The sequence below is a fragment of the Buteo buteo genome, chromosome 18 (genome assembly GCF_964188355.1).
Source record: "Buteo buteo chromosome 18, bButBut1.hap1.1, whole genome shotgun sequence".
NCBI classification, from domain to species: domain Eukaryota; kingdom Metazoa; phylum Chordata; class Aves; order Accipitriformes; family Accipitridae; genus Buteo; species Buteo buteo.
In genome coordinates this window covers 19066533-19083892 of record NC_134188.1, presented here as the reverse complement: position 1 = coordinate 19083892, position 17360 = coordinate 19066533, and the positions used below count along the sequence as shown (strand labels likewise).

Sequence of the window (17360 nt, the reverse complement as noted above, 5' to 3'; positions counted from 1 at the left end):
GCCATTTTTTAACTTGCAGGCATTACAACCACCACTGCCAACATCCTCAAAAGTATCAGTTACCCAAAGTAAAAATGGTGCCTGCTGGTAGCGTTCCAAATAAAGATGCAGAAACCTGGCAAGTCAAGTGAGTATACTTCCAGTTATAACTCATCTGAGATGAATGTGAAGCATGGTGCTGATGTCTATCCTACAGCTCTTTATCTAACTTTCCACAAGAAAAAACAACAACTTTTTTTTCCCTAAAAGTTACTGTTGAGTTAATGTTTAAACTCAATATTCCTTTCGTTCTCAAAAAAGAAGTATCTAAAAAAGGTAAGATCTCAGACAAAAATCATGAAGTAAAGCTTAATTTAAATTAGGTATTATGTTTTTACCTAGCAGCATAATTAAACAATAAACAATTGAAGACAATAGGATTTTCCTTTTCATGATATAAACTACTCTCTTACCCCAAAGTTCAATGTCAACGTAAAAGGACCTGTGAAAGGAGACACAGAACAGAGGCATTGGCTTCAATTTACCTGTTTCAGCGTGGGCTCATATTAGATACAGCTTTCAGAGAACATTCTCACTTGAACTTAGTTAAAAATACTGTGGTTCAGTACTACAGGAGAAAAGTCTTTATGAGAAAACCTCATGCCTCTGAAGAACGTAAACCAATGCAGACAGTCCCTCAAAACCACCATGCTGCTTCTTCAATTAGCACTACCTATGTGATGGTGATACCAAGGGACAGCATCACTCATTGTGAAATCCTGGCCATCTGGGACAAAGGCCCAAATGAGGAGCTGCTTTTCTGCTACACACATCCACAAGTGCTATCACAGTAGCTAACCTAGGCACCTAAATCCCACAACTCACATGAATCTCTTTGGGATCCTGAATTTCATCATCTCCATCCAGATCCTGAAACAAAGATCTGTTTGGATGGTGCTTAATATTTTCCTGTAGAGCTGAGTCCAGCCCAATATCCACATCTCAGAGAAGTCAAGCTTGCCAGCTCCCATTTCCCAGGACGGTGCCAAGCATCAAGCCAGAGAAGAGTCTGGTAAATAAGTATCATCTGCCCTCTTTTTAAACCTGTATCAGAGAAAATATGAAATACAAAGGGTATAAGATCAAAATGATTCCCCAGCTGAGTCCCCTGATGTCCTAGGCTATATGTTAGACCTTAACATTTCACTGACAGATGCAACACAAATGAAACTACACTACACACCTATTTACACAACATTATACATGTATGCATCTACACTTGGTCACCTGAAACTTAAGAGAGTCCCTTATAGACCTGGATACCATCCCTACTAGGAGGATATACTACCTCCATAGGTGAGCTACCTCTGTGGCTGAGTACCCTCACCACTGGAAGTTTGTGCTTTCTAATAGGAATTTGGTGGTGTCAACTTCCAGACAAGTAACCTTTAATATCTGGTTTTGATGATTAAAGCCCTATCCACTATCTGAAGTCACTTAACTATTTCGTGGGTATAGATAATAAGCTGAACAAAACCGTTAGTACTATGTCCTTTCCTCAGTCACAATACAGAACTTTGAGCTCCGATTCAACTAGTTAATTACCTCATTATCTTCCCTTTCTTCTTAGAATGCCATCTTCCCACAGCTGTATTAAGCACTAATCAAAATGCCTGTGTGCTATGTATCCTTCATTATTTATTAGTGTGTTGCTCTTTGTATTGTCTGTATGTTCTATCAGCTTTAATTCTAATTTTCAGGTGATGGGCAAAACCACCAACTAGTGTCACGTCTAGTACTGATTCCACCAGATGCAGAATTCAGGCTATTTTTAAAGGGTATCTAGCCTCAATGACAGTTTCTTTATGAGATATAGACAATCACTGCTTAATTCATCTGAAATGCTTACTTCACAATGATAAATTACCATAATTTTGTGTGATGAAAACCTAAATTTACATCTGTGTCTTTATAAATTATTTTTAATCTAGTAATCCCACAGAAAAAAAATCAGATTTATTTAGCACAATTAATTTTACATAAAAGTATTTTGATTGCCAGCAACCATATAGTCATCTTTTTCCTCTAGCTAACAGACATCTCAAATAATATGTCCTTTTTGCATGGCTTTTAACACTTGTCACTTCCCAACAGCAGCAAGCAAATTTCATTGTCGCATCATTGCTAAGATTTATTTTACTACCAATAAGCAAAAATTAGCCGTCTTAATTAGATCAACTACTAAAGCCAACAAAAAATCTTCAGAGTATGTAATACCATCTCCATACTTTGATAAAAATACTTGCATTAATTAAAATTTATTGGAATATTCTTGTGGAAATTACTATGTACCTTTGCTCTCTATGGTCTTTGTATTACTAAAAACAGTGTAAGCTAACACAAAAAAGTGAATTATGCTATGTTTGAAATTCATCAAACCCCTAACTTTTTACTGTCAAAAAATTGGTGCAATGACTTCATCGTTAGTTCTGGATCACACTGTATTTATAATGTAATATTCAAATTTAGAGTACTTTTGTTAAATAAAATTAACTTTGTGGGGTAAGTATAGGAAAGACCTTATACTGTTTTTTGTTCCCAAAATTTTGATCTGGATGTTGGAGCACTGCTTTACTCTCAATCTAAATTAAGGGATCAGTTTATTCCTTGCCAAGAGCTTTGTAAATATTGATTTAAGGATGTGATTATAACCAAAGAATTAGAATATTGATCTACCCATTGTCAGCATAAAGAATCAATTTAGAAAACAAGTGAATTATTAAGAACACAAAATTGCCACAAGTTTGGTCAATTAGAAGAGATGATACTGCTGTTTATAGATCAGACAGCGAAGAATTCCCTCTCATTAGTTTTCCTCTAAAGAAAAAGTCATGAATGAAACAAGAAAAAGGAATTATGAAAATACTCACAGGAGAATGATAATATCAAACTGTATCAGAATGGATTAAGAGTATTTTCCAACATAAGTAAAAGAAAAAGGATGAAAAAATATAATAGATGTGGATTTAAGTAAAAGGGGCTTATGGTAAGGTAGATCAGTATTGACTGTTGCTTTTGGGGATAAACAAAAACTGATGGTTGGATCAATCTTGAATATAAACAGCATGTTACAGAAAATCATATTTTATAGATTAGGCATGGCTGAACATCACAGAACACCATGGAGGACTGTTAACATGGTCAGAAAACAAAGTGGGTAAAAATTTTGCTCTAAGTCCCACCAGCAAATATTCATACCTTGGTAGTAACGTTCCATATTTGTGTGAATGACAGTTTAGCATGTACACCATGGCCTGAATTACCCAGTATGTTTATTGGGTAATTATATTTAATTATTAAAATATTTTATTTATTTATTTTATAGAATGTATTTTATGTAATTTGCCTAAGTTATATAATATTGATTATAGTTAATTATAAAAATAATACTTAATTTCAGCTACTGTATAAAATGCAAAATGGCACAGCAAAAAAAGTATGTACTTAATTGCACTGAATATGGACATATTAGGCACACATTCAAGACTGAATTGCTCTTCCAGACTTGATCTCAGTGAGGTCTATGAGTTCCTCTCCCAAAGACCTTGAAAGATCTATTACAAATGAAATGAACAGTTTTTATACTAAGGAATGCTCAGATTTATCCCTCCCTTTTGTTATCACAAGATATCTTACACACTCTCAAGATAAGTGATTCTTTTTGGATTAGACAAAGCACTTGAGAATATAGTATAAAAAAGAAAGTCCTTCAAGAGTAAATGATAAGGTCTTATGGATCCCTTCTGCTCATGGCATGAATTTAGCCAGTATATCCACATAAGCAGATCATACACCCATTCATAAGTATCTTCCCCTTCAGAGTGAGTTGCAATATTTCAATAGGGCAGGCAAAGGAAAAATCACATAAAAAGAAAATATAACAGTAATGAGAGAATGTAACACTGCAAGGATGTAATTCATTTAAATATGCTATATATTTTTCTTAATTTTGCTCTGACATTTTAAGGTTGTATACCTTTATGATGACAAGTGATCTTTAAAGTCCTAACTCTGCAGCAGGCTGGTGAAGAGGACTTAATTCTCATACTTAATTCTCAAGACTTAAAGTTAACATTGTGCCCATTACATGCAGTAAAGGTAGAGGAAACAAAACAAAATAAAAATTTAAAAATTGCTCATTTTGACTGATGGCAGTTCAGAAGAAAAAAGAAGCTGCTACCACCCAGCAATTGCTCTCCAATCCTTTATAAAACAAGACAGACATTTGAAAGCCTGTTGTGACGATCAGCTTATCAAACCGCTAATCATGAATAACACTAAAGCATCATTAATATTTTAGCTTTTATGCTTATTTGAAGCACTAGCAAAGAAATGCCTGGAGTGACTAATTCCAGCTATGAAGTAGTTTTTTAAGAAACAATTAAAAAGCAAAGCAATGTTTCACTTTTATCAAAAAGAAAAAGAAGCACTAGGATGCTGGTATATAAACTGGCAGAAAAGTTATACTTTAATGGCCCCAAGTATTTTCTTTATTGCTAATTGTTTTCAATATTTGGTGAAAAAGGTCTCAAATATTTTCAAGGAATGCTTTCCCTATCTTTATCCTTTGCAATCTTCAAAAGGCTTACTTGCAATCTGCCTATCACTTCTAGCATCTTGAAAGAAAAACTCTGCACATTTGGCTCTATGCACAACAATCTACCTATGCATGAGGAAAAATGTTTTTCCCCATCCATAAATTAGGAAATTATTTTTAAAATTGAGGGCTTTTCTAATTAGAAGTCTTTATTTAGGACATCCTGCTAGTTGCAACCCAACCTGAGCAGCAGATGTACTGCTGGGGCTCATTTCAAGAGAATTCAAATAAATTTCTGAATTTTTTTCAGTTAGTATTCATTAAATATGGTATTTCACTATTCAAATTTTAAATGCTCTGTCATGCTAATCTAGCAATACAGATGGGTAAGAACAGTTTTCACTCACTTTTACATGAGCGCACACAAGACTGCAGTCAGTCTGAGATGCTGACCGCACCTCCCCTGCCTTCCCTAGGAAAGCAGAGTTTGCTCTCTACCAAGTAGTGCTGCTAAAGGAATGCAACCGCTTTGACTCCCTGTCACCTTAAATTTGGATAAAATCTTACCTAAATGCCCCTTGTCGGTTTAGTGATATCCAGAGTGCCCCATACGTGTAACTTATAGAAGTGTGCATCAATTCTCCAGTGAACTTGCTGCATGGGCAGAGTCCATAGCAAGAAATTCACTGGACCACAGTTTGCCTCTACTAGAGCCACAGTTGAATATCTGCTGGTCTACTTATAGGTAGGAAAAATAATGACCACTAGAAAATTAAAACAATTTTAGGTTTAGAAACAATGTCAACAATTTGTAAACATAAAATGTACCCAGATACATTTAGCTCAGTCATTTCTTTCTTGCTCAGTAGTCAAATCTTTCTCTGTGCTGCATTTGTGGCTAAGACATTAAAACACGTCTACATCATTGCTTGAAACATTTTCCTAATCAGTTAGCTGTATTAGTTAGAGCATTTTCTTCTACAAGCTTATTGTTAGGACAGCATACCCAAAGAGCCATGAAATCCCATAGACCATAGCTGGGTTATGGTACTCCAAAGGAGAAATGGCTTGTGTTTGTAAATTGCAAAGACTGATGACATCTCTCAACATTACGCTCCATATTCTACACACGTTCCTGAAGGGAAACAAACACTTTCAATGTTTTTGACAATAATTTTCAGTTTCCTTTCCTCATAGAATTGCTTTGCTTCCCAGTCATATTCATTCCCTTACTTAGTAGCATGCTTGATAGGTCTTATTTATAGCATGTATCTGAAAACAACTTGGAATTGTATCTAAATGACTTTCAAAAGTGTATTAAGTAACATTATGACTCTCCCCACTAAGTACTTGATAGACTTCATTGTCAATTAGTCAGAGGAATTTATTTGAGTAAATACTGCTTAGATGGTTTTGCTGAATTTTTCTACACCTACTTTTCCCCAAAGTTGAACTACCCCTTCACTAAAATGTTTACCTTTATTGACCTAGCTCCTCATCAGGAGAGGACAATGTTTGGCATCTTCCAACTTACTAATTAGCCTGCATGTCTCTACTGGCTACGTAAATGTCCTGTCTGCAAAGAGGAAAATTAATTAAGGGATTCATTGGCTATCCTATCCTTCTTTTAAGCCAGAGCTGCAGGGAAGACCGCTTGACCAAACGCTCACATCACTCCAGGCTGACTGGATGCCATGAAGATACAGATACAACTTTGTAAGAAAGGGAAAACAATTTGTGATAAATCCCAATGGAATGAGGGAGAAGTATGAAAGTTGGGTTTCCCTTTGCTTAAGTCATGTTCATACGGGGATACTGCAAGAAATACAGATTAACTCAGCAGCACAACAGTCAGACAGGGTAAAGATGTATGAGATAAACCAGCCCTAGGCAGAATTCTTACATCTAAAATTCCTGGGACTTTACCAAGTAAATTCTTCAGAATTCATTTTCTCCTATGCAGAGAAATAGAAATAAATAGAAACACCAGAAATGTATGTTGTCTTTAATGAGACAGCTTAAAAAATGTAGACTTACTTATTTAGTGCTCTAAAACAGAGAGGTCATCCCCTGGGTGACTCATTTGTTCTTTTGCTGTAAACTGGCTTCCATGAAGAGACAGGCAAATTCTGTGAAAATTTGGGTTAAGTCATAAAAGTAAATGATTTTTTAAAAATTTCTGAAATGTAAGCTGTAACCTAACACTGAAAGAACAATGAAACAGCAATACACTGAGAATTAGTAACAATGCAAACCCAAACCAAACCTAAAGGAGAGCTTCGGCCATGATAAAAGCAATTACTTCAGCAGGCTGCTCAAAGACTAAGAGAAGGAGATTACTAAGAGTAAAAGATTACTATGTAAATTAATACTACAACTATGATATCTTTATCTTCAGAAAACAGTTCTTCTATTCTTTTTTTGGCTCTTCCCTTCCATTATTATGGTGATTTTATCCTTATTCATGCTAGTTTAATTTTCTTCAAATATTATCCCTTAAAAATTTTCTTCAAAACCTCTCCATTAGAAAACTGAAGTCTTTTGTTTTCGTCTTTAACTCCCATACCAAAACCAGTTCAGCATCACTTCCTCTGAGCTATGTGCTAAACACAGCAAAAGAATTTTTTGCCCCAGAATGGCTTTAACCTTTGTTACAATGTTTAAGATGTTTTCTCAAATTAATCACAACTTATTGTTGTATAATTACCAACTTATAACTTTAGTAGATTTAAAACAAACAAACCAACCCCCCCAAAACCACAAACCAACAGATTCTGTATGGTTTTCTCCACATGGTCTATAGAAAACTCAAAACTTTCTAGAAGAGCACAGGTATTCAACACTAAGACCCAGCGCACCTATAACTAGAACACAAGCCTCAGACTGGAACGCTGGCGCTAGTTACAGAATGTTCATGGTGCAGGAGAGTAACAACCATGAGAAGTACCTACAGGTTAGGCTGAGCAAGTAACTTGGGAGCAAGTCCCACTACTACTATGGCAAAAGGGCTACTACACTCATTGGAGATGCACACAAAATTGTAAGTCAGGACAGAAAAAGTATCTTACTTCTGCGCACAACATAACTGAGACTAGAAAAAGGGGAAGTAGGCACAAAAGAGTTCTAAAAGCCGAGGCCAGATATATCTGGAAAATACTTCATAGTACAATATTTTCATCTTGTCTTCAGTTCAAGACAGCATGCTAGTCTAAGAAACATAGCGAAGTGTAACACAGATCACTAAAACTAAAACAAAAAAAAAAAAAACAAAACCAAAAAAAACCAAAAAACTCCCCAATCCATCAGCCAGTGATACTCATTAATTCAGACTGATCAACTAACAGTCTCTTCTGGTGTAATGTCTAGGGACAGGAACACAAAGAAGTCATTGATATCAAGGGATGAAAATAAGTTAGGACCTGAGGTTTTAAGATAAAAAGATCAGTATCTACTAAGAATAAACAAAATCAGATAAAATAAAACAGAAATAAAACTTGATGGTTTTTAAGCCATTAACTTTTGACTTTCCTGAATTATGAGTGTTCATATCTGCAGCCAGATATTCCCTAAAATAAAGTTAATTCTGTGGTAAAAGCAGCATTTTTTATTAGACTGGCTGATGTAGCTGGGGAAAGCAGGAAAGTTTGGAGGATTAGAATCCCTCTGCCAAGGGACAAATGATAACAAAGTCCAATTTGGAACTCAAGCTACATAATTGAAAACAGTAACTGGACGATCTTTGAAGATTTTACTTCCAGAAGCTTCAGTTTATTTTTGTACATAAATAAAAGCATTACAATTTGAGACACACACACCCCACCCCACCCCATATTATATAGGCAAGTTCAGGCAAACAGATCATGCTAGAACTTCTGTTACTATGGGCCATGTTTATGCTTTTTTCCCTGGCCCAAGCAAGGAGTTGAGCAATTCTTTCTCTAAAGGACATACGCCAATCATCCTTGAGAAGAGACTTTCTTATTCTTCATCACCAAGATGAAAAGTAGCTTTCATCCACACAGCATTTCAGAAGGGATGAGAGGAGGTTCTTACTCAACTCCTTAAAAAGTTAGTAGATGGTTGAAGAAGTGATTATCGTAGCCTTGCAGAAACTCCGCGGTCCCATGAAATTTGTCCACAGGCTGTGACCTAATGGTCCAGGCTTTAATAAAAGGACTAATGGGGCACACAATTACTCAAAAGCTATGTCATGGGCAGACTTTAAAGGTTCTTAAAAAGGGCTGGGGTCCCAAGCAGGAATCTCAACAGAAATCCACATTAGCTATTTATTCAACATAATTTGGCATCTTATTCTTAGTTGCTATACTGCAAGTAAAATTACAACTTTTCAACAGGAAACATAGAAAAAATATACCTATTTTTACAGACTATGTCACCAGTACCTTCAAGTTTAAATAGGATGTAAAAGTTGCACTAGGCTTCTAACATAGCGGCCTAATTTCCAAAGGGAGATACACCCACTCAAGTTACAGGTGGGCAACAGTATCTTTGTTGGCTGCTGTAAGAAACTAAAATTAAGACCAAATGCATTACTGTAAGGTGCAAACTGGTACTGTGGATAAAGTTTTCTGTATAAAGTACAATCTCTGCCTGTCATTTAAAAATATATGGAGCAACATACAGTTAATGAATGGAACAAAACTCCCTGTCGAAGACATTTTTGCAAACAGATCTTAAGACTTTTACTTACTTACAGACTGCATTATTCCATCTACAATCCTTTGTCTCTCTCTATGATGTCAAAAGGAAGTAAATAAATTCCAGTTTTTCTTGCAATCTTGTTACTGAATTTACTACATAAAGTAAAATAAAACAATTTTTATTCTAACTTTACTCCTGAAGTATACTCATAAATTACATTTTAAAAATGTCTTTGATAAGTCAGCTTAAATTTTCAGAAGAAAATTTAAGGGAATGTGATAAAAAGACATGGTTTAATTTCTTCCCGAGGTAATATGCAATCAAAAGAAGCAGAGAAGAGAAAGCATCTGAGGAGGAGTTGCAGAGGCAGCAAGATGATGCTCCCAGAGAGCCTGTCAAGAGCGCTGTATCATGCAATTCTATTGCAGTTCAAATGGCTTTCTGCTCACATTTTCTCCATGTTGGTAAAGAGAAATGTATTTCACTTTTTGATCTGAACAGACACCACTTTTATTTACTGGCAGATTTGTCACTCTTAGTTCAATGTACTGAGTGTCAAACAGTTACAAAGCCGCATCATTATGAGTAGCTGAAAACAACAATGCACTGACTGATTCAGGTTCTTGCCATACTAATGCTTTTCTGGAAGCCCTGAATTAGCTGCAGTGAAAGAAACAAGAGATGGAAAGAGGTGAAACAAAAGAGAAAGTAATGATTCTCACCAAAAGAAAATATCAAGAGTGATAATGAATGCAATAAGGTAAGACACTGTGATGATTAATATTTGGACATCTATAATATCACTATGGCAGGAGTTCACTGTGCTAAATGCCATATAAAAACACTATCAGTTTTATTTCATGCAGTTCTATTTCCTTCCATAAAATCTCTCGTGCCTTCAGGTGAACGAGTATCTCACTTTTGACTTCAGCACAATTTTCTTGTACATAGGTATTGACAGAGAAGCATGGAAAGACTGCAAGAAGGAAGTAATTTTATTTTTAATCCTATTATAGAATAAAATTGATGCAGAATCATGCCATTTTTTACAAGCTGCTTTATACCTATTACGTAGAAGTCCCTGCCCTGCAGAATTTATATTCAAACAAAAAGCTAAATATAAGATGCAGTAGTTGCACGTGAGGACAAAAATAGCTGCCTACTTCAATGCTAAGCGTTTTTATATTTTGTTAGACTTGTATTATAGTGTCAGAAATAAAACGGTAGTCTACTCTACATTATTGTTCAACTGCCCATAAAATGTACACTAAAAATGAAACCTTTCAGAAATGACATTGAAAAGGATCCAAAACAATTTCATTTCTCCATTTGAGAAAACAAAAATCAATTTCAAGAAAATCTTGTCCTGTATAATATTACAGTTTAAAATGGTATAAAATGGAAACTTCTGAAATTTAGTGGTGGTGCTTGAGACACATGCTTTTAGAAAATATCTACTTCACTTAAGTATAGAGGAGCAGCCTGAAATGCTTGACAAGCTGTAATCAACATCATAGCAGTGCTTAGTTATGTCTTAACTATGCAATGGGTGATGTAGCAGCTGCAGAATGCTGACAATCAAACACTATCCAAATAAGCACACTGTTTACATCAGAAGTGTTGGCACAGTAACTTTTTGTAAAAATAGTACAGTAGAACTTGGAACTTCTGGCCATTATTCAAGCTTCTACCGTGTTAAAGACAGGAAAAAAAAAAAATCCCCAAACGCTATCAATGTAAAGGCCAAGAAGTTTGTTTGATTTTCTTCTACAATTTAATTCAGTATTTAGTTATCAGTTTGAGAATTACCTTAGGGATGAGAGACTTATACTGCCTCTTCTGCTCCTCCATTGACTACACTGAATTTCAACTAAAGTAACAATCCAGTTTGCACCCTAAAAGAAGTTTGCCTAAGCACAACTGCTGATATACATAACACTGTCATATATGTCCAATAGAGATTCACTTCTGCATGTTAAGGAATGAGATACAATCTGTTTTTTCGATGGGTACATATTCAGATGTTCTAAAAGCTCTGTAACTATTTTTATTAATTTCACCTATGTCAAATTAATAAATAAAAACAATGCCAATAAATTTAAAGGCCACAGCCCTTCATAATCACGTAGGTATGTTACATTCTATGGATGTTCTGGAATTAACTAAATGCTTTACGGTACTGGATATAAAATACTCTAAATTTTAACAAGTTTCATGTTACCTCACCACATCTTGTACAGACTATACTATTTATGGCTGACCTCACTCAGTTCTGCTAACAAAAATAAGCAAAGTATAGGATGAGATCCAAAGCAATATAGTATGACCTTAGAACACATAGCAGTTTGTATTGATAGTTGTTTGAATGGATAATTTAAATTAAAAAATTCAAATACTATGGACTTTTGAAGAAATCGGGACTAAAATTACTACTTCACAGTCGGCTCAGACATATACCGAACTGCAGAAAACCTGAAATCATTGCAACATGATCTCATCCTACAGATTTGCTGTGGCCAAATTTTCAAACTCGGGTCCGCAAAAATAGTCAATATTACATCTCCCCAGTACTGTATCTCTACGTTATGGCATCTAAATAAGCAGACTGCTTTCCTCACAGCCTGATCACCTGCAGTTGCATAAGACAAACTAATGAAATAAATCTTACTGGCACACTGCACAAAAATATCAGCTGTGTAAATCTGAACATCAGAGTGTTTTCATACAGTCAGAGCTAAATACCACTTAGGCACCCCATCAAATCAGAAATTGCTTCCTATAGATGAACTGAAATTTAAAATTACTTGCATGTATTAGCACAAGGATAATTCAAGACAAGTGTCTGAATGACAGCATTTAACCTAAGTGTCAGACACAGAGCAGCGTGACTTGAAGAACAAAAATAAATCCTCAGGAATTTGGAATACCCTAGGATAGCAATAGAAATACATTAGGAAAGAACCCTGTCTTTTACATGTCTAAACTTTCTCAAATGTAAGAGCTTTCAATATATGAAATTTTTGGATCTGGACTACTTATGGAGATTTTACATTATAATATAATATAAGTTATATAATTTTAAGTTGTAGTTCCCCAATTCTACAGAGTTGAATCTTTGGCTGCCAAGAAGTGAATAGGTACATGAGGACCTTTAAGATCTCACTCAGCATTAATGAAGTCAACACTTGAATGCTAAAATAGAGATAGTGAAAATTGGAACAACAGAGTTTATTAACATGCTGATCAGAAGGAAAAACAGGTGATGGGAACAATTTGAAAACTGATCTGATTAGTCTGTACTAGGAGAAAAGAAAATGTAGAAATACAGTTAGATTTTTGTGAAGGATGGCGTTTCAAAAATTCAATTACTAAAGGCCAGAAAAAATTGGACAAGAAGTGAAAAATAAAGCTTGACAAACCTGTTTATTTTGGTTCATAAGCCTTTGCTTAAAATGAAAGAATATTGCATCTTACTCCGAACAGACTTTCATGACTTTGATTTGGGTTAAGGTATCAATTCCATTCAGTGAAAGATATTTACATAAATACTCTATTAGAAGACTAAAATCCTACCTATGTTAGCTGTGCCACGGACAGACAAAGAGACTCTAAACTGTAGGAGTTCAAAATAAAGCAAGGACTATGTTCTGCATCCTTATTGTACAGATGCAGTTTTAAGGCCCTGGTCTTGAAAGGCATAATATAGAAAAATTAGTGCTGTTGATTTCACTGCCCTAGTGGTCTATTTATGGGAGTGGGAGCTTTTACTTTAAATTTTTAATATAAATGCTTTTCACAAATCTTCAGCAACCAGAAGAGTATGTAGGCATAAACAATGGATATGAGATTCTACAAATATATATATTTGAATATATAGAATGTTATATGCTCTTTAGATAATAAGAAGGATTAAGACTGTACAGGTAACCTTGATTTCATGATTTCTTGATGTCAAAGCTTCATAGCAAAACTAAGGAATTGTACAGGATAACAGAATTCGAGACCAGACTTGAATACAAAACTGCATGCAGCATATTGAATATGCTTGACTTTTTAAAATAATGGCAACTTTTCCCACTAGAAATCCATTCAGTTTTTCAGCATTCACATTATCATGGACATACAAAAAACATATTGGCTATGAATGTTCAGTATCATCCACAAAAATGTATTTAATCAACAGAAAAAAAGGCTGGACAACAACACTAACAAGAAAAATCATTATTCCTAAGTTTTATTTGAGAGTTTTTTGGTAAATGTTCATTTTCTAGTTGCTGGATTTGATTAAAATGTAAAAAAAAACCCCCAATTTAACACATTTTTCATTTTGCTTTCTCATTTTCAACTCTAAGTAAGCATCTATACTGGCAAATCCCATCACCACACTCAGGTGTCTTCTGCTCACACTAGCTTTAAATAACTTCCTCATCAACCTTAAAAAGTTTAACAGTATTTATTTCACAGGCACAATTTAAATGCAGAATTTCCATATAGTTTGTTTTAACAGAATGGTAAAGGCATTCAGTTAAAAAGCAGCACACAGAGTAAACAGCAGGGAGAAACTCAAACTCACTTACTACCTTTAAAAAAACATGCCACAAACTTGTCCTTTACTTGCTCTAAGTTACTACTTCAAATCTTTCAACCAATATTTGTGAGTCTTTTCTCTAATCTGGATTAGGGAAGCAATCTATTTACCATCTTCCACTGTAATTATCTTGCAACCTGTCAATGCGATGCAAATCCTTTTGTTAAAGCTACATATTACACAAACCATCAAGTGCTCCACAAGGCTAGGCATATCATTGAAACTCCTCTAATTTCTCCAGTAGTGGTCAGAGTAAAAGTCAAGGTTTCTGTTTCTACAATAGCCTTAAGCTTTCCCTTAGGCATGATAATTCTGCAACCGACCCATGGAAATCCTGGCAGTTCATCAACCAAAATCAAGACCTGAAGCCTAGAAGGAATGGCCAACTGTGCTTCAAAACAAACTTCCAGGTTGAAAAATGCTATCCATGATGCCACAGTCCTTTTCTCTGCATCACAATTCTCTGCTTTCCTCCAGGAAGAGTCAGAACTACTGCTAACTACGGACAGGGACGGCCTCTTCATGCGGCCAGTTTTCTTGCTTCTTTTTTATTTTCTTAATTCAGCCATCACAAATGGAAGTCAAGGCATTACACAGTGTTTTAAGGTTGATCAAGATAATACCATAGCTGTATTCCATTCCTAAGGGCCACAGGTAAACTCTTTTCTGAACTATAATGAAGTACATTTAAGAACTGCTACCACTAAATCCTACCCCCAAACACACTTTGTCCCACAGGATTTCCAAGTGATCAGCACCAGGAACACACAAAAATCCCTCACAGGTCCACCAGATATTTGGAATAGATTTTGCCTTCCATGAGTACCTTGAGAAGCCAGTGCTAAGGACAATCAGGGATTCTCTGCTGATCTGAGTGCAAGAGGAACGAAGTTTCCACCACATTTTCCAATGTAAACGGAAGCCTCCTGAAGAACTCAATGTAAATCAATGCAGTGATAATTAATATGCAAATGATACACATCTGTTCCCTCAGGATGTCACAATTCTGTTTTTCTTTCTCAATAGGAACATGCTGGATATGAAGCATACTGTATCTATTTCTGTTTATCATTTTGTTCTTCTACAAAAGCAACCCAAGAAGCATCTCTGCTTTCAGAAGCATTTCTGCTTTCAGAAGCATTTCTATTGGCAATGACTAGTGTAGATACACATCACCTGTTTCTCTTTCATCCCTTTATTTGCTCCTTTCATCTACCAACTCACAGAACTTCTCTGAATCAGTTTTCTTTGCTCCTTTGGAGTAGGAGAATGTATGAAAATTATTTCATTTGGATTGTTTTATTTTATTTCATTTGTGAATATTTCTTTTTGTGCAGAGAAGACGACCTGGCCCTGATTTCTTCAATGTCACAGGTGTCCTTCTTTATCAGCTAAAGTAGATATGCTTAAGAATCACGATTGTTTATCAGTAAGCAATTCCTGGGGAAGATTTTCAGCTTCATATATTGGTTTAAGAAGCCTGAATTCCAAAAATGCAGCAATGATGCCATGGCTCTAATTGTACATAATGTATGTTTCTTGCTACGTAATTTCTAAGTTTAGTGCAATGAAACATCTCAGAAATACTCTTTAATAAGAAATGTCTTTTCCAACTTGTGCATGGCATAGGTGATGCCAATGAAGACTTTCATAACATTAAAAATGAAAAATCACAACACTACAATCACTTGGAAGATTACAAATCAGTCAGAAGATCAATATTTTAAAAAGCAAAAAAAATATCAGCTTAGAATAAAAAATAGTTGGCCATTTGAAGTACATAGAGTTGCATGGACAGATTAGAAGAGCACAAGTAATTTAAATGGCAATATTGAACACAAAGTAAGACAGAATATAGGTTAACTTCATAAAGTCTAAACTGAAGAACACAAGAAGTACTTGCATTAACTCAGTAATAAAAGCATTTACCTTTTTCAGTGTGACATAGCTAATGAAGGTTTAACAGACTGCATGTTTTCTCTAACCTGATTTTTGTATACTTATAAACTGAAAGTAATTTAACCTACTGGAATCATGGCTTTTACACCACATTAGAAGACTTTAAAAACTTGTATGGTTGTAACATATGTGCAATTCTGAAAGGCAGGCACTGTGAATACCAGCATTATTAACACCATAAAAATCCATATTTTACACTCTCCTAGACACCCCATGTCTAATTATCTCAACACATAGATTCTTTGTAAATGACCTAAGAGTGTCCCTTTGTCTCCAGAGCCTGAACCCTTCAGCTAGCAACAGGGGAAATGGGGATTAACTGCACTGTAAGAACATCAAGCAAAACCAGAGCATTTGTAATGAGTCACATGTGTGCTAAATGGCACCAATTCTCCAGAACTCCGAAGTACCTAATAATTTGGATATCTCTTGAGACCACTTGGACAAATAAGTAGGTGGCAAGAACATAAGATGGTAACAAAGGAACATCTAATTTTCGCAGTATGTATATGCATCATCAGCTCAGTGGCTATCCCCTACAGAGCAGATAAGGCACAACGAAGACAGTATAAGTACTACTTTTTACATCTCCACTAGACAAAAACATACACACTAGCACTGCTACTTCACAGAGGAAAGATGCTATTGATATAGAGCAGGGAAAACAGAAATAACTGTTTGTCCACATTAAAAAAATGAAAATTACATTTAACATTGATGATGCCTCAAAACTAACATCTGGTTTCCAACAGTGGAATGTAACGTTCAGTTCCTCCATGAATATATCCTATCCCAACAGAATATTGTAATACAAGAACATGGGAGAACATTTTACAAGTCGGGAAATGACAAAGTAAAGGTTTCTCATCCAAGCAAAAAGATGATTCTGTTGCTACAAAAAGATGGTACGGAATTATGTTGTGAATAAACAGAAGTATTTAGACTTTAAAATCTCCAATACATTTAAAGTAACTTTTTTCAACAGTTTTGCATGCAATTAGTTAGCATAACAGTATTAAAATATATAATTTAATTAAACATGTAAGCCATTAAATATGATTTTGTTATTACCAGATAAAGTCTACAGGTTTTGTACACATCTAACAGCGCAGGTTCTCTGGACTTGTATGGACCTGTATTAGCCTGAGCTGATTTTAGCTTGTTTTAACTGAGAGCAATTCTCTAGCCATCAGTCAAACTGACTTTTGCCTAACTTGTTCTAGCTTAGTTCTGTGAATACAATATATGTTGACAATCTAGCAAACTCATGTACCTACTGAGTAACCCTACATTGTGTATAGCGATTTCACACTGTGCATAGCTTTTCTGTAATAATTCATTTGGACTATGAGTGTTAGTATCACTGTAACTGGATTAATAACTGCACTGTATTTTAATTATATTAATAAAATCTTAATTAGACTTAATTAATAAATCTTTGTATCTGTGTATAATGTGTTCTGTCTTAGCCCAGAGCAAAATTTTGAGTGTAAAAAAGAATGAAATTTAGGAATAAATTCTAATTGAGACTTGAGCCAACTGTATGTATCGTTATATGCTCTGCTATTGCATCAC

The 17360-nt window shown here is 35.1% G+C and overlaps 1 protein-coding gene across 1 annotated transcript in view; it reads right to left on the bottom strand.

Annotated features, from left to right (window-relative positions):
- The window catches only part of SLC36A4 (solute carrier family 36 member 4), a 119760-nt gene that overhangs the window by 16855 nt on the left and 85545 nt on the right, over window positions 1-17360 (bottom strand). The window lies entirely within an intron of this gene.